Raw genomic sequence first — 17892 nt, 5'->3', positions numbered from 1 at the left:
ACACACACACAGAGCTGAGAGCCCAGTAAAATGCAGTCTTAAGGAAGACTGTAAACACAAGAATAAATGCCATTTGTTGACCGTACCACAGGGGACCCACTGTGACCACCCAGGTCACCAGGAGGAGAAATTAGCTTTGTACAGAAGCTGCCCTTCAGTACCTGAGTCCTTGATAGTTTTCATACAGAACCTGCCCAGGCAACCAAACAGCTTCTTTTCCAGAGAGGTGAGTTGAAAACTTACTCAAGATTACTCTACATATGCTTTAGAAGAAAGAAAAAAAGAAATGGCAGGAAAACTGCAGGTTTCAGCCCCACCTACTGGGAAACTCTCCCAGAGGTTCTCTGTCCCCAGTAGTCTTCAAAGGTACAGTTTTTAAAAGGCACCAAGAAATTTCTATGACAGAACCATCCATGTAGTGAAATGTACATTTTTACGTGTCTCAAAAACAAAAAGTGGTGTAAGCACAGCCACCACTTAGTGTAAAGTGGTTTAAAATACACAACTACAGGGAAAATAGCTTAGCTGAAGGTGTAAGGTAGGATTTTGATCATCAATACGGTTCTATTCTAAGATCGAAACATGCTATGCCTTTTGGTCCCACTATAGGAATAGTGAAAAGGACACAGGCCACATTTTGAGGTGTAGCTACACTCAGGCAATAGGATGGGACTGGGGGGGGGGGAGGGTACGGAGAGAAAGGTGATTTTTTTTTTTTTTTTTTTTGCGGTACACGGGCCTCTCACTGTTGTGGCCTCTCCCATTGCGGGGCACAGGCTCCGGACGCGCAGGCTCAGCGGCCATGGCTCACGGGCCCAGCCGCTCCGCGGCATGTGGGATCCTCCCGGACCGGGGCACGAACCCGTGTCCCCTGCATCGGCAGGCGGACTCTCAACCGCTGCGCCACCAGGGAAGCCCGAGAAAGGTGATTTTTTTACTTCATTATGGATGGGGTTTTGTTTTCATTTGTGGTGGGGAGGGGTTACAACTGATGTGTCTTGTGTTAATTATTTTTTAAAATGAACACACTAATCACTGTTAACATCCTGGTTTTATTTCACAATTTAATCCAGAAACGAAGATTTTGTTATTGTTGTTGCTGTTATGTTTCTGGTCTTCTTTTGTTGTTGCTGCTCTGATTGCATCTTACTTTTATAATTTTTTTTAAAAGGCAATGACCACTGTTAATGCCTAAATGTATTTATTTGACCTCAGAAACTGAAACATCTTGTACTGCCACAACACATAATTATGAAATATTGGCACCTGGACAAGGTGTCAAGCTCCCCAGGGTCTCTTTAGACAGCTGCCACTAGTGGGGTCTGCAAGGAGGCTGGAGCAAGAGCCCGCAGGGGGAGAGCTCCCAGTCCCCAGGCAGCCACCTGTGTCCTTTCCCCTCTGCCCACTCTTTTATTTATTTATTTTTAATATTTATTTATTTGTTTGTTTGTTTATTTTGGCTGCGCCGGGTCTTAGTTGCCGCACGCGGGATCTTCCTTGCCGCATGCCGGATCTTTAGTTGCGGCATGCGGGATCTTTAGTTGCGGCATGTGAAATCTAGTTCCCTGACCAGGGATCGAACCTGGGCCCCCTGCATTGGGAGTGCGGAGTCTTAGCCACTGGGCCACCAGGGAAGTCCCGGCCCACTCTTTTAAATTCTACAAGCCAGGCTGCAGTAGCTCCAGTTTACTGCTAGCATCTTCCTCACATGGCACACAAACGTTTTCTTCCCTGAACGTGGTGCCAAGCTCCTGAGTTCTGCATGTAGGAACTCATTTCAGTGGGGCTGTCAGCCCAGAAACAACAACATTAAAAAAACCAAAATGGTACCATGGCAACCCAAGGATCCAGAGGGAAAACGTAGCCAGCAAAAATCAACACCAAATTAGAACCAGAACCTAAAAGAAAGAAATTATTCTTTATAGCCACTCTTAATGTAAAACAAATATCAGTTCCCAAACCCTTTTTAAATACCAGGAACACCAACCAAAAAATCTTAAAGACTAATACATAGTTTCAGGTGTTCATATATGAGACTCTGAAACTGTGTATAATGAATCAAATGCACATGTTCCAAAACCATAACTGCATAGCTTAAGGGATTCCTCTATCCCTCTTTGTGGTTCAGGTCACCCAAACTCTTTCTGTATTGAAAGGATACTCTTTAATCTTATCACAAATTGGCCTTTTAAACAAGCAATGTACCCTGCTCAAAACCAGCATTTAGACTTTTTTTAAAAAATTTTTATTGGACTATCGTTGATTTACAGGGTTGTGTTAGTTTCAGGTGTACAACAGAGTGAAACAGTTATACATATATCCACTCTTTTTTAGATTTCCTTCCCATTTAGGTCACCGCAGATGATTGAGTAGAGTTCCCTGTGCTATGAAGTAGGTCTTTTTTAGTTACCTGTTTTATATAGAGTAGTGTGTTTATGTCAATCCCAATCTCCCAGTTTATCCCCACACACCCCCTGGTAACCACAGTTTGTTTTCTATGCTTTTTTTAATATAAATTTATTTATTTTATCTATTTATTTTTGGGGTTTTTTAATAAATATATTTTTTGAATAAAATATATAAAAATAAATAAAAGCCTGTTCTTTTAGCAGCAATTGGTGTGCCTACATCCTTTACAGCCAGTGGGCCGGGCCCACTAATGACATTTATCCAGCCCCCAAACTTGCACCGTCCTTTCACAATTAATGGAGGAAACAGTGCCATAGTCTCTTTCTTTCCCTTTAAATAAACCTCTTGTTGGCTCCGGTGGAGAAGCTGGGGAGTCTGGGCCTATCTATTTATTTTTGGCTGCGTTGGGTCTTCGTTGCTGCACTTGGGCTTTCTCTAGCTGCTGCGAGCCGGGGCTACTCTTCGTTGCGGTGCGCGGGCTTCTCATTGTGGTGGCTTCTCTTGTTGCGGAGCACGGGCTCTAGGCACACGGGCTTCAGTAGTTGTGGTGCACGGGCTTAGCTGCTCTGCGGTATGTGGGATCTTCCCGGACCAGGGATCGAACTGGCGTGCCCTGCATTGGCAGGCGAACTCTAACCACTGCACCACCAGGGAAGTCCCTCTATGTTTTGTTTTAAAGAAACAGTTTTTCATTCTTGTATACAAGGTTATAAAAATTCTATCATTTACATGGATTTGGGGGTTAGAGGAAGAGGAGGCAAGGAAGTTTAAGTTGAACATGATTTTTTTTAAAAAAGAATTTGATTGTTTCTTCCTATGTCCCCTCCCCCACCCAAAGGATTAGATTATAAATCCATATTTCAATTATATTCAGGAAAATTCTGAGGCCCCCAAAGAGGTGATGACCTGAAACCAAGACTTCCTCAGCCTCATCCTATCCAAACAAGCAAGTCACCCGTGTCTCCTTTTGGACCCACACCCTTAGGACAGGTCTACAGGTTCCCCTCACCTGGACCACCAGCCTGCCCTGATGACTCCCAAAAGAAGGGCAAGTCAGTTACCCCCAAGGTCAGTAACAGGAGGGAAAGGACCAGGGCTGGAATTAGAGTGAGGAAGCAGAATTTCAGAGGACACCCCAAAACACAGTAATCAAGACAATATTTTAATGCACTAGTTTTTAAAAATCAAAATGAACACACACAAAAACTCCCTGATGAACAAAATATCAAAATTTTAAATAAAGGCAGGCTGCGGTTGTTTTATGACTCTGTGTTACTGTGCAATGGAGAGATATGTTCCATCAGCCTGCAGTCCCAAGCCCCTTGTGGCCCCTACCAGGTGGGCTGACGCAAGTTGACAGTGGTGAGTGAACAGACTGAGCAAGGAGGGGCTTGGGCTAGAGCCGTGGTTTTTGATTGTAGAGCTTTTATTAACTTTTTCCGATTGGGAGGCTATTTGATGTGTATCCAGGGGTTCACGATGTCCTTGGCCCCAGGCTCCAGCGCTGCCTTACCTTGTCTGGCAGGGCACTAGGGGAGGTCAGTGCCCCCACGGTACCGAACACTAGAAAACAGGGGGTCCGAATGCCTTACATTTCCTATCGCATTTAGGACAGGTGGAAGGCTGATGGTGTCTGCATTTCCCGGAATGTGCCACACCCTCACCTCTTACTCCCTGATGAAGACTACAGGCTTGGGCGCCGCTGTGTCTGCTCCAGGTCCTGACTCTGCTTCAACTCTTAGTGCCTCAGTGTTTCCATCTGCAAAATGGAGATAACAGTGCCTACCTCGTAGGGGTGAGGATGAAATGAGATCGTGTACGCAGAGGGTTTAAAAGGATGCCTGGGCAATGTAAGTGTTACACAGTGTCTGTTGCAATGTCATCACTGCTGCGTTCTCTTTACCCTCGGAGCACAGGCTGCTCTCTATCCGTAGCTGAACCTGCTTCTCAGGCTGACCGCCGACCCACACCCCCGCTCCCGCCCACACTCAGCCGCCTCCCTGAACCCCTCATTTGCCCAACTTCACCTCCTAAGTGCACCTGCCACGTCGGTAGCCTTCGGGCTAATCAGCAAGTGAGAGGCGCTTGGAGACATTCATTCCTTCGTTCCTCCAACTGTTAGTTATGAGCATCTCTGCCAGGCTGTCACCAGGTTAGGAACCCGCCCTCCGGTAACCCCTATTCTAGAAGGAGGGGCCACGCATCCCTCCAACAATGTTTTGAGGGCCTCCTACATGCCAAACTCTATTGTGGGTTCTGGGGATACAGAACGTTCACAAAACTGACAAAATCCCCAAACCAATGAAGCTTATACTGGCTGGGGCAATAGTATTAAGTAAACTATTATAAAGGGAGGGAGGGAGGAAGGAAGGAAGGGAAGAAGGGAGGAGGGGAGGAAATGCTAAGAGGAGAAATGCTAGAACAGAGGCCAGGCTGCCTAACAGGCCAGGGGGAGCTGACTAGCCTGTGGCTCGGGCAGGCGGTGCTGAAGAGCTGACTCTGGCCCAGAGAAGAATGGAAGGAGGCCCTCTGGACACACTGCGCCTATTAGCTCTGGGGGATTCTGCCCAGAGTAGATGTCTAGAGAAGAAGTGCTGTTCCCCTCTTGGATAATCTCACCAGGTGGCCGGCTTCTTCATTCACTGGGCAGGCAGCTTGCCAAGACCTCTCCTGTGTCAGGGGACAGTGGCAAAGGGCCAAGTCCCTGCCCTCGAGAAGCTCAGGGTCTCCGGAGACAGACAGGAAGTGCCACGGACACATATAGCATCAGAAGGCACTGGAGGCAAGAGCAGGGGCTGGGAACGTTGGGGAGACGGGGTGTTTCAAAGAGGTGATCAGGTAAAGGAAGTGATCTCTGAGCAGGGACTTGAATGATGGGGTTGTTTCCAATTCAAGTGCAAAAGGAAATAAATAAACTAGGAAGTCCCCAGTTTTCCCATTCCCAGAGAGAAACACCATTAAAACACAGAAGTATAATTCTACACATTTTCCATCCATAATCTATATTACATGTGATACAGAAGATATGTGTTACACTAGATCTACATTTTAAACATAAAATTGTAATAACACTAGTGAGAGTAGTTTCTCTTCTGCAATTTGCTTTTTGCACTTAGCTGTAGAGTGGGGACATCTCTGCATGCTGATATGTGTAGATTCGCTTCTTTTTTTTTTTTTTTGCTTTCTTCCTTGGTTTTTCTTCTTCCTTCCTTCCCTTTTTTTTTTCTCTTTTGCTGGTTTTAAGTTTACTGTTTATGATAGCTGTCACATTAGAATTTTTTGCTTTTACTTGCCTTTTTCCTATGCATCCTAGCTGACCTGCTTTGACACTTACCACGTGTGGCTTACTGTTCCTGGGCCTTTGCATGTATTATCTCATTTAATCCTGCAGGAACCCCATGAAGGGGAACTATTTCTCTTTCCATTCTGCATGTGCAGGAACCCAGGAACACAGTGCTTTAGTAACTTGCCCTTCAGAGCCAGGGAGGTGGCAGAAATGGGTAAATACGACACTACGTACTAACCTGTCTGCTGAAGACTAAACTCACATCCTAACAAGTTGAGTCAAGTTGTCTTTTAAAATAGCCTGTGGGACAAACAAAACACGGCCGCAGGCTCTTTAAGGCCTCGGGCTTGCCAGGGTGAGTCTAGAGAGACTTTGAGAGCCTGCAGAAACGCAGACGTACCTTTTCCAGGTGTGATGCCTAGAAGTGGGATTTGGGCACCAGAGCCTAGGAGAGCAGCACGATCTCCATTAGCAGCGTAGAGAACGTGTCCATTTCCTCCCAGTTACAAAGCGGAAAGAGGTGATTTTACCGATCCCTAACTTTTGGCGATCGGCTATTAGCTCAAAAGAAAAAGGGTACATTTGATTTGCATGTTTTCAAATATTTGCTGGTCATATGTGTGACTTCTGCAAACCATGTGTGCTACTTGCCCATTTTTCTATCAAGGTACGTTTTCTTCAATATTTTTTCAGTCCTCGCCTCGGCAGCACATGTACTAAAACTGGAACGATATTTTTCAATGATTTTCATACATTCTTGTTAATGTTTCGATCTTTAATGCAGCTGGTATGGGGGGGTAAGTGGGAAGGGAGATGTATTCATGGTCTAAGGTAGATAGACATAATTTTTATTCTTCCCAAATGGAGAGATGATAGCCGATGGCCCTAACAGTGCAGATGGGCAGACTGAAACGTCCCTTTAATCGTACAAGTTGACCTCTGTCCATGTGTATTTTTCTGCCCTCCCATCTGCCTTCTTTAATAGTTTATTCCTATGCCAGTGCTGAGCTGTGGGATTTTTTTGTTTGTTTGTTTTTTTATTTTTGGCTGCATTGGGTCTTCATTGCTGCATGCAGGCTTTCTCTAGTTGCGGCGAGCAGGGGCTACTCTTTGTTGCGGTGCGCAGGCTTCTCTTGTTGCGGAGCACGGGCTCTAGGCACGCGGGCTTCAGCAGTTGTGGCACACAGGCTCAGTAGTTGTGGCTCGCAGGCTAGTTGCTCCGTGGCATGTGGGATCTTCCCGGACCAGGGCTCGAACCCGTGTCCCCTGCATTGGCAGGTGGATTCTTAACCACTGCGCCACCAGGGAAGTCCCTGTGTTGTTTTTTTTTAAAATATTTTATTTATTTTTGGCCACCCCGTGTGGCATGCAGGATCTTAGTTCCCCAAGCAGGGATCGAACCCGTGCCCCCTGCAGTGGAAGCGCAGAGTCTTAACCACTGGGCCACCAGGGAAGTCCCCCAAGCTGTGTTTTGATGACTGTAGCTTTTGCCCTGTTTCCATATCTGCCTCATCTCCCTGATTCAAGACTTCCAGAAAAGTCTTGGAATCAATGTGCCAGGCTCTTCCCACCCCTGACACTCACTCACACACACACACACACACACACACACACACACATCTTGCTTCCATTTCGAGTGGAATTACTCAGAATGTATAGCTAGAAAGATCCAGTATCTTTGTACTAATAAGTCTGAGATTAGATGTCTTTTAGGTCTCGAAGAGACAGGAAAAAGCCAGGCCTGGGGCCGAGCTCTCGATTAAAGCTACTGCTCTCAACAGGGTGATTTCTCCCCCAGGGGACATTTGGCAAAGTCTGGAGATATTGCTGGTTGTCACAGCTCAGGGGTGGGCACTCCTGGCATCTCTCGGGTGGAGGCCAAGGATGCTGCTTAACATCCCACAGTGCACAGGGCGCCCCCACAATCCGGTCCAAAATGTCAACAGCATCGAGGTTGAGAAACCCTGCGTTATCTTGGTTTGTTCGTCAAAATCCAGTCGGTGGCTGGAGAATGGCCACCAAGGCAGAGCATGTTCAGTGACTCACTGCAGCTCTGGCCTAGGGCTGCTCCCGCTGCTGCAGAAGGCTGCTCAGCAGCTCAGGGCGGGGCCGAGGCAGCGCCACGGCTCCCGGCCCTGCCCCGGCTGAGGCTGCAGCTGTCTGCACGGGTCCCCGCCTCTTAGGTGCACTCCTAAGGGTGGGAATCACATGGCAATTTGCAAGGTCCGGAGCAAAATGACAATCCAGACCCTTGTCCAAAAGTTAAGAATTCCAGGACAGTCACAGCAGAGCATTAACCCAAGCACGAGGCCCTTCAAGATTGCGACACTTGTAAGTGCACAGGTCACACGCCCAGGAAGCCGGTCTGGCCAGACAGGAGCTCCAGGTGGAAGGCTGGGCGATCAGAGGGCACACGTCACCCTTCTTCCAGGGACCACAGTCCTGTGATGCTGGTGGTCTGGTGTCTGAAAACAATTGTTTCCTATTATCTTATTCACTTTTCCAGTTGTTTACAGCAGGAAGGCAAGGCCAGTATTCGAGGCTTCATCATGGCTGGAAGAGGAAATTACCTTTTCATGTCTTCTTCTGTATATATTTCATATACCTGTGCCAGGTACTATATCAAGCAATGTCATTTTTTTTTTTTTTTTTTTTTTTTTTTGTGGTACGCGGGCCTCTCACTGCTGTGGCCTCTCCCACTGTGGAGCACAGGCTCCGGACACGCAGGCTCAGCGGCCATGTCTCACGGGCCCAGCCGCTCCGCAGCATGTGGGATCTCCCCAGACCGGGGCACGAACCCCTGTCCCCTGCATCGGCAGGCGGACTCTCAACCACTGTGCCACCAGGGAAGCCCCTGTAATAATATATTTTAAATAACATATTTTGTAAATTCATTTTAAGTTATTTCAGGTCTTTATACTTGCAAATGATGTTTAGATGTATCAGGTAAAAATACATGATTTCTTTATATAAGGGAAATTAGATTTGTAATTAATAGCTAAACATTAGATTTTTTTTTAAACAAATTTATTTATTTTATTTATTTATTTTTGGCTGCGTTGGGTCTTCGTTGCTGCACGTGGGCTTTCTCTAGTTGCAGCGAGCAGGGGCTACTCTTCGTTGAGGTGCACGGGCTTCTCATTGCGGTGGCTTCTCTTGTTGTGGAGCACGGGCTCTAGGGCATGCGGGCTTTAGTAGTTGTGGCACGCTGGCTCAGTAGTTGTGGCTCGCGGACTCTAGAGCGCAGGCTCAGTAGTTATGGCGCACGGGCTTAGTTGCTCCAGGGCAACTTGGGATCTTCCCAGACCAGGGCTCGAACCCGTGTCCCCTGCATTGGCAGGCGGATTCTTAACCACTGCGCCGCCAGGGAAGCCCCAAAACATTAAATATTTAAGAGAAAAAAATAGATGTGTTTGCATGCTTATAAATAAATGGTACTACATATTCCTATATCATTCTGCAACTTGCATTTTCTACTTAATAATGTATCTTCAAGTTCTAACCATATTCTAATACCTCATTTTAAAAACTGCTGCATAGGATTTCATAATCTGAACTCTGGTGCTTTACGTATGTTATCCAGTGTCAGGCATATAGGAGGTACTCGATACTTATTTGTTTTATGAATGAAAATGCACCTCTTCTCTAAGACGTAGAACCCTTGAGGGCCTAAGCGTGTGTCTGTTCCATTCCCTGCCTACAGAACTTGCCAGCAGAGAGAGGCCGCATCATTAACATTGATTATAACTATAAAATCTCCTTGACTCTACAGAATGCTTCTGTGCGTCAGGTCTTAGTTTCCTCACCTTGAAGAGGGAGTGGATGAGGGTCAGAGAAGCTACATAACTTGCCCAAGGCCACACACCAAATAAAAAGCAGGGCTACAGGCTTCGGAGTCTGAAAAGCCTAAGGTGAGCGGAGACGCTGAGCTTCCAGAGGGAGTTACCTAGCCAAGCAAGGGAACAGGCAGGGGAAGTTTGGAGAGGAATACGGGAAGAGATGGAAGGAAACAAAGGGAGGAGGTCAAGGGAGAGGGAGAAGAGGGCTGCCATGCCTACAGGGCCGCTATAGGCTGCTTGGTGACCCCCAGCCCTGTCTGGTCCTACTGCCCTTGGCTGGTGTGTCCTCGTGGCACTGGAGTCCATAAGACTGTTTCAGAGGGTCATGAGAGCACAACTATTTCATAACAGCATGTCATTTGCCTCTTTCCCTCGGTTCGGTGGAATTTTCCAGAGGCTACGTGATGTGTACTATCACAACAGATTGGAGGCGGAAGCAGGCAGGAGAACCCAGTTGCCTTCTATTACGCCAGGCATTAAAGGGAGCTGTAACATGTAAAAACAAACCAACAGACAAATCCCAACCACTGTTCTCACTACATATTTTTTTAATTTTAGAAAATATGGTTACTTTTTTCATAAAATATGTTTTTAGGTTAATATGTCATGGGTGTGTATTATTGTTACTTTCAAATAAATGTTTTAAATGTCTCAGTAATTTCTGATACAGTAACTATTGCTAACCCACATAATCAAAAGCTTTCTGAGAATTTCAGTAATTTTTTCCAATGTAAAGAGGTCCTTAGACCGAAACTTTGAGAATCTCTGCCCTTTGGTGCCCTTGGTATCTCATCACCAAGCAGATGCTCATTTACTGCATGATTAAATAGATATATGAAGGGACAAATAAGTGGGTAAGTAAATGGAATACTATCCCACCATGAAAAAGAATGAAATCTTGCCACATGCAACAACACACAAGGCATTATGCTAGAAATGAGTCAGACAGAGAAAGAAAAATACCATACGATCTCACTTATATGTGGAATCTTTTTGGGGGGCTGAGTGGTGTGTGGGATCTTAGTTCCCCAGCCAGGGATCGAACCTGCACCCCCTGCATTGGAAGCGAGGAGTCTTAACCACCAGACCGCCAGGGACGTCCCTCTATGTGGAATCTTAAAAACAAAAACAAAGTCAAAACACCAAGTTCATACATGTGAAAACAGATTGATGGTTGACAGAGGTGGGGGGGGGGCAGGCAAAATGGGTGAAGGGAGTCAAAATTTCCAGTTATAAAAAAAAATAAGTCTCAGGGATGTAGTGTACAGCATGAGGACTATAGTTATTAATATCGTATTGGGACTTCCCTGGTGGTGCAGTGGTTAAGAATCTGACTGCCAGTGCAGGGGACACGGGTTCAAGCCCTGATCCAGGAAGATCCCACATACCGCAGAACAACTAAGCCTGTGCGCCACAACTACTGAGCCTGTGCTCTAGAGCCTGTGAGCCACAACTACGGAGCCCACATGCCACAACTACTGAGCCCGCGTGCCTAGAGCCCGTGCTCTGCAACCAGAGAAGCCACCGCAATGAGAAGCCCGCGCACCACAAAAAAAGAGTAGCCCCTGCTCACTGCAACTAGAGAAAGCCTGTGCACAGCAACGAAGACCCAATGCAGCCAATAAATTAATTAATTAATTAAAAAAAATAATAATATCGTATTGCACATTTGGAAGTTGCTAAGAGAGTAGATCTTAAAAGTTCTCATCATAAGAAAAAAAATAATTCTGTAACTATGGTGACAGATGTTAACTGGACTTATTGTGGTGATCAGTTTGCAATATATACAAATATGAAATCATTATGTTGTACTCTTGAAACTAATGTAATGTATGTCAATTAACACCTCAATTTTAAAATTGATAAATTAATTTTTAAAAAGAATTACATTTTGGGCTTCCCTGGTGACTCAGTGGTTGAGAGTCCGCCTGCCGATGCAGGGAACACGAGTTCGTGCCCCAGTCCAGGAAGATCCCACATGCTGCGGAGCGGCTGGGCCCATGAGCCATGGCCGCTGAGCCTGCGCGTCCGGAGCCTGTGCTCCTCAACAGGAGAGGCCACAACAGTGAGAGGCCCGCGTACCGCCAAAAAAAAAAAAAAAAAAAAAAAGAATTACATTTTGGAGTCCATTAGAGGATAAGAGATCTACTGCTCTAAGCATCCCCAGAAGAAAGGGGGGAGGCGGGCAAGGACAGCCCTGTCCCTCTGACAGGTAGAGCTTCTTCCTTTGTAAATGAGACAGTTGTAGGTCCCCGTAAGAATGTTCTGCTTAGCTTCCCTTCGTAAGAGCAGTGAGCAGAGTACCTGGCACTGGGGAAGGAAGCGTGGGCTATGAATACGATAGAAACCTTCTGGATTGGCTGTTATTTTGCATCTCCTGTGGGTAGGCGGCCAGAGGTTTTCTGAGAAGGTTACCCATCCCCTCCCACCTGCCCCCACGGTCCCACCTCTAGATTTGAGTTTCTCCTTCTATCCGACAGAAGGGGAATGGATGGTTCAGGGACAGTCTCTGGGGAGGCCAAGGGGTCTGCCTCTGCACCTCTCAGAAGGCTGGCAGTGGTGGGAGAAGGGAGTGGGCAGGGGGAATTGGGGTCAGCCTTCCAGTGCCGGGCTGATGGTGGCAGCCATCAGTGTTAAAACCCAATACTGCAGAGCATCCACCACACATCCGGGACCCTATAGCCATCCTGTATCCTTCAGGGAACTTTTAAAATCTTCTAGGGAGGAAGGGTGGTGGGATGAATTGGGAGATTGGGATTGACGTAGGTACACTATTGATACTATGTATAAAATAGATGACTAATGAGAACCTACTGTGCAGCACAGGGAACTCTACTCAATGCTCTGTGATGACCTAAATGGGAAGGAAATCCAAAAAAGAGGGGATATATGCTGATTCACTTTGCTGTACAGTAGAAACTTAACGCAAACATTGTAAAGCAACTATGCTGCAATAAATATTTAAAAAAATGAATCCACTCACTAAAAGTTAAATCCAGCACATTATTAAATGAATCCATAACAAAGAGCTAATTTACCTTATATAAAGATCTTTTATGTAGTATAAAAAGATCTACTACAAATAAATAAGAAGTCAACAACCCCAATAGAAAATTGGGCAAGAAAGATAAATAAAACACAGGTATTGAAGTATAGATGACTTTTAAACATATGAGAGGATTCTGTACTTCTCTCCTAATAAGAGAAATACAAATTAAAATTATACTGAGATATCATTTTTCACCTGTTCGTCCATCCTCCTCTCTGTAAATGCAAAGAAAAATGTATCTAATAATATTTTCCTAATATTAGCAGTAATAATTTTTAGATAGTAGGATTTGGGGAGCTTTTAAAACATTTATTGTTGTATTTGCTATAGTGTCTATATTCCTTATAATGAGCATGTATAAGTTTTTAAGTAATTTTCATTAAAAAATAAAACTGGGGCTCCCCTGGTGGCGCAGTGGTTGAGAGTCCGCCGGCCGATGTAGGGGACATGGGTTCATGCCCCAGTCCGGGAGGATCCCACATGCCACAGAGCGGCTGGGCCTGCGAGCCGCTGAGCCTGCGCGTCTGGAGCCTGTGCTCTGCAATGGGAGAGGCCACAGCAGTGAGAGGCCCACGTATCGCAAAAAAAAAATAATAATAAAAAAAAATAAAACTGGAAGTAAATATGCAAAATAAATAAATCAAATCAAATCTCCACTGGCCTGACACCCCAAAAGTTTTCCCCATGGATGGGGTTTGGGTGGGGGACGGGTGGGATACAGTGTTAATTTCTAAGCACTGGGAATTGACAGAGCCCTAACGGTGATGGAGCCCAGGGAGTTTGGGTGCTAAATTCCACCAAGGTCTTAAAACAGACACCAGCGGAGGGAGGGAGAGAGGGCAGAGCTGCACCCATGAGAGCAGAAACCTCCGGGTGCTATGGGCCACGCGTTCACAACCTCTTGGGGTTTGGAGACAGAGAAGCGAAAAGCAGTATCTGCAAAGCCCGTGGGGAGTGTCTGAAGTGGTAGCCTTGACCTTAAAAGGTCGCTCTGTGGTGTGTTCAGTGTCCTTGTGTTTCTGGGGCATCGGCACCTGCGAAGGCCTGACTAACTGTTCCCCTCCTGGACCGGGGCTGAGTCAGACGTGTCACCTTCACAAACTGGCCTCTCCCCTGTCACCCGGCTCCACGATGTCCCTCCACCCTGCGATTCCCTATCTCTGTCGGGAGTTGTCTCTTGTCCATCTTTCATTCCACAAATACTTATGGAGCGCCGACAGTGTTCCAGGCCCCGTGCTGGGCAGCTCACAGACAACAAAAGAGGCTCCAACCCCTTTCTTTGGGGCCTCGCATCGCTGGTGGGAGACAAAATCTCGGCAAACGACCACACAGCTAACCCAACCTTTACAGAGGCGGCGACACCACGGAGAGACAGGGGTGCTGTGGGTATAAGGCAGCCTGGCCTGTGCTGGAGGTGAAGCAGGTTCCCAGAGGAGGCGATGCTGAAATCGAGAGGCGCCAGAAGGTCAGACAGCAGACCTTTAGGGGAAGCAGAGGCAAGGGGAGTGAGGGCAAGGCCCTGGGGCAGCACAGGTTGGGAGCTAAGGTGGGGTTAGGAGTTCCATCGTTCAGTCTTCACAGACATTCCTCCTATTATCTCCAGAGCTCCACTGAGCGTTGTCCTACCAGCGGGTGTTTTGTAAATAAGGTGCTCTTCTGAGGTTGCCCGGGTGGTGGATGAGGGGGGTCCCACGTCCCTGCAGCAGATGTACTATGAGTACCTCCAGGTACCAGGTCAGGCTGGGGGGATGGTGGGGAAGGAAAGCAGCCAAGTCCTGCTCCCCAGATCTTACCATGGGGACCACCACGAACCTCATAACTAAGATGGGTCAGGTATTAGAAGGAAAGGCAGGGGTAGGAAGTGATGGGGTGTGGTGTCTTAGAAGGGTGGGACCTGCACCTGTGGAGGTGACTCCACCGCACACAGGAGGGACCCCAGGCCCACAGAGGTTCAAGACTTGCCCTTCCAGGCCGAGCAGGTCCTGTGTGCTCAAGTGTGAGACGTTTGACACCAGGTGCCAAACCACTTACCTGACTGAGTCATCTTTTCAAAGAGCCCATGGCCCAAACAAAAGCCACCCACAGGCTGTTTAAGGCCTGGCTGCCATGAGGAATTGGGAGACTCTTCTGTGCTGTAGAATGTAATGGAGCAACTGCCCATAGGATGTGTGGGATTTGCAGAATCATCCAGGTACATTCTGTAGGGGAAATGCAAGAAGAGTTTGTAACTAATGCTACATTTAGTTTCTAAAATGCGGCAACCGATTACACACCCCATCGTGTCGAGAAGGCCCACGTCCTCACAAGGTCACGTTTGTACATTAGAATGAGAATGAACGCCCTAGCTTCTCCCAAGTAACCATGATTAAGAACTTTGGGAAGTGTCCTTTGAATCCTTTTTCTGTTTGTTTAAGCCCTTATTCTGCACACAACTTACAAAGGAGATCTTAATCTCTGCTGTTTGACATGAATTTTCCATGTAGCAATATTCTTGGCTATTCTTCTGCATTATTACCTGGAGCTCTGTCTCATTTTTTTTTTTTTTTTTTTGCGGTACGTGGGCCTCTCACTGTTGTGGCCTCTCCCGTTGCGGAGCACAGGCTCCAGACACGCAGGCTCAGCGGCCATGGCTCACAGGCCCAGCCGCTCTGCGGCATGTGGGATCTTCCCGGACCGGGGCACGAACCCGTGTCCCCTGCATTGGCAGGGGGACTCTCAACCACTGCACCACCGGGGAAGCCCTCTGTCTCATTTTTTAGCTTCTGCACAATCTGAGGGTCAAACGGTGGTGACCAACTTTTCCCATAATGACTGACCACTTGTATTCCATGCTATTTGCTCCCATTTCCATCACACTATCTTTTTACCTGTCTTGTTTCAAGGATTCTCCCTGAATTTGTGTGTTAGGTTTGGGTTTTGAACCCATATGGAATTGGTAGTGTGTATATTTGTGTGTGTTTGAGGTTGAAGGGGGAAGACTCGTGCTACCGTTTGCAAATGGATAAACATGTCCATTAGCAGACGTCCCTGGCGGTCCAGTGGTTAAGATTCCCAGGTTCCAATGCAAGGGGCGCGGGTTCGAGCCCTGGTCAGGGAACTGAGATCCCACAAGTCTCACGGTGTGGCCAAAAAAATATAAAAGACAAACAAACAAACAAAAACATATCCATTAGCATTTATTTTTAAATTCCTTCCATTTGAAGTGCCGCCTTTGTCATTTCCTAGATTCCCTTCCAGGCGTGGGTGCGGCTGTTGCTGTTCTGCGTGTTAAACACTCTGTTCCTACCCCGGTTCCAAGATGGAGCACGGAAGCTCTCAGCCTTGTTTCTACACCTGCCTCACTGCCCTCATCCTCCATGAGCGCTTCAGAACCTATCAGTATTTGCTTTGCTCCAGCCTCAACCCTACGCTCTTCCCTCCTCCCCCCAAAACTCTCGCTTGAATTTTAGAATTACTCTGAATGTACAGACACATCTTGAGACACCTGAGATCTTTATACTGATGAGGCTGAGATTAGGTCCCTTTTATGTCTAGGAGGGACAATAAAACACCAGCCTCTTGATGCAGAGCCCTCGGGTGAAAAAAATACAAATCCAGACGGGGGACCTGGAGGACGGCCACAAGGGCATAGAGTCCTCAGTGACTCACCTGCGCTCTGGCCTCAGGCTTCCTGGATTTCTTCCGAAGGACACAGCATGCGGTGGAGGCATGCACCCACTGCAGGGTCCAGGGCAAGTCATTTTCTGTAGTTGCTGTTTGTATCAGCCTCCTTCCTCATAGGAACTCTTCTGTGGGTAGGAATGAAATAGATTTATTTTTAAAAGAATAGCTGACTCTTGGGCTTCCCTGGTGGTGCAGTGGTTGAGAGTCCGCCTGCCGATGCAGGGGACACGGGTTCGTGCCCCGGTCCGGGAAGACCCACATGCCGCTGAGCGGCTGGGCCCGTGAGCCATGGCCGCTGAGCCTGCGCGTCCGGAGCCTGTGCTCCGCAATGGAAGAGGCCACGGCAGTGAGAGGCCCGCGTACAGCAAAAAAATAAATAAAAAAGAATAGCTGACTCTTATTGATCACTCGTAAGTGCTTTCCTTCATTGTTCAAAAACTTTTAGTAGACTTTCATTCAGCAAATATTTATCCTACACCTCACACCCTAGCCAAAGAGAAAAGCAATGAACACATAAATAGGAAAGATCCAGGCCCAACATCTGGAGGTGAGGACAACTGGGCAAAGTGAAGCAGAAGGAGCGAGGAGGGCGGGGAGCTGGGCTGGCGGGACAAGGCCTTAGGAGCCAGTGCAATTTAAACAGGGTGTCATAATGGAAAAGAACATAAAAAAGAATGTACATATATGTGTAACTGAGTCACTTTGCTGTACAGCAGAAATTAACACAACATTGTAAATCAACTATACTTCAATAAAAATAAAACAAACAAACAGGATGTCAGAAGAGACCTCATCCAGGTGATATAGGAGCAATCACAACTTGCAATTATTTTATTTAATTATAAATTTGCTGTCCGTCTCTTCCACTAGCGTGAGAGCTTCGGAACAGTGGGGACCTCTCTGTCCCCAAGAACCTGGTTGATGCCTGCGGCATGCCGGGCTCTTACTTTGGGTATTAAGACTTGAAGGAGACATCTCTTCTAGCCAAGCAAGATCCAGATCTCAGGGAAAAAGTGGATTAATCCAGAGTGGGCTGGCCACTACCTGCTATGCAGTATAGATACTTTAATCACCCATGGTTTTCCTTAAACTGGCGGTTTGGTTTATCAATGCATGGGTCTGGGTTTGGGATTTTTCCATTTCTAACAAGATCCCGGGGATGTGGTGGCCCTCATTCAGGGATACCACTTACTATTTTTGTTTAAATGCCTTATGGTGTTGGGCAATTTCTCAAAACTGTTCAGGTCTTCCTCTGGCCAGACTAACAAACACAACATTGAAGAGCGACTGGTTAGTAGATGGCAAGAAATTACTATTAACTTCTATCGGGAGTAATAACCATGTTGGGGTTACGGGGTTAGAATAACAACAAACAGGCAGGAAGTCTTTATCTGTTAGAGACACACTGAAGTACTTCTGGGTGAAATGATACAAAGTCTGGGTTCGTTTTAAAATATTGATGGGGGGAGTGGAGGAGAGAGATGGACGAAAAGCAAGGGGCAGAAAGTGGTGGTGACTGAAACAGTGATGAGTCCGGGTGAAGGGTGGGTCGCTGTACAGTTCTCTCTACTTTTGGATGGGTTTGAAAACGTTCTATAATAATAACAAAGAAAATGGAAATAAGGGCTTCCCTGGTGTCGCAGTGG

The 17892-nt window shown here is 46.8% G+C and overlaps 1 long non-coding RNA gene across 1 annotated transcript in view; it reads right to left on the bottom strand.

Moving 5' to 3' along the window:
* Positions 1–10389: 10389 nt before the first annotated feature.
* The window catches only part of LOC109551359 (uncharacterized), a 41332-nt gene continuing 33829 nt past the window's right edge, over positions 10390–17892 (bottom strand). Inside the window, exons 3-4 of the long non-coding RNA XR_004522164.2 lie at positions 16232–16371; positions 10390–14781 (exon numbers count right to left, since the gene is read on the bottom strand). This is a non-coding gene — a long non-coding RNA (uncharacterized lncRNA). The remainder of the gene's footprint in view (positions 14782–16231; positions 16372–17892) is intronic.

Source organism: Tursiops truncatus, chromosome 15, assembly GCF_011762595.2.
Source record: "Tursiops truncatus isolate mTurTru1 chromosome 15, mTurTru1.mat.Y, whole genome shotgun sequence".
Classification (NCBI taxonomy): Eukaryota; Metazoa; Chordata; class Mammalia; order Artiodactyla; family Delphinidae; genus Tursiops; species Tursiops truncatus.
Note: the sequence above shows the minus strand (reverse complement) of the source record. Positions and strands in the feature narration are given on the sequence as shown.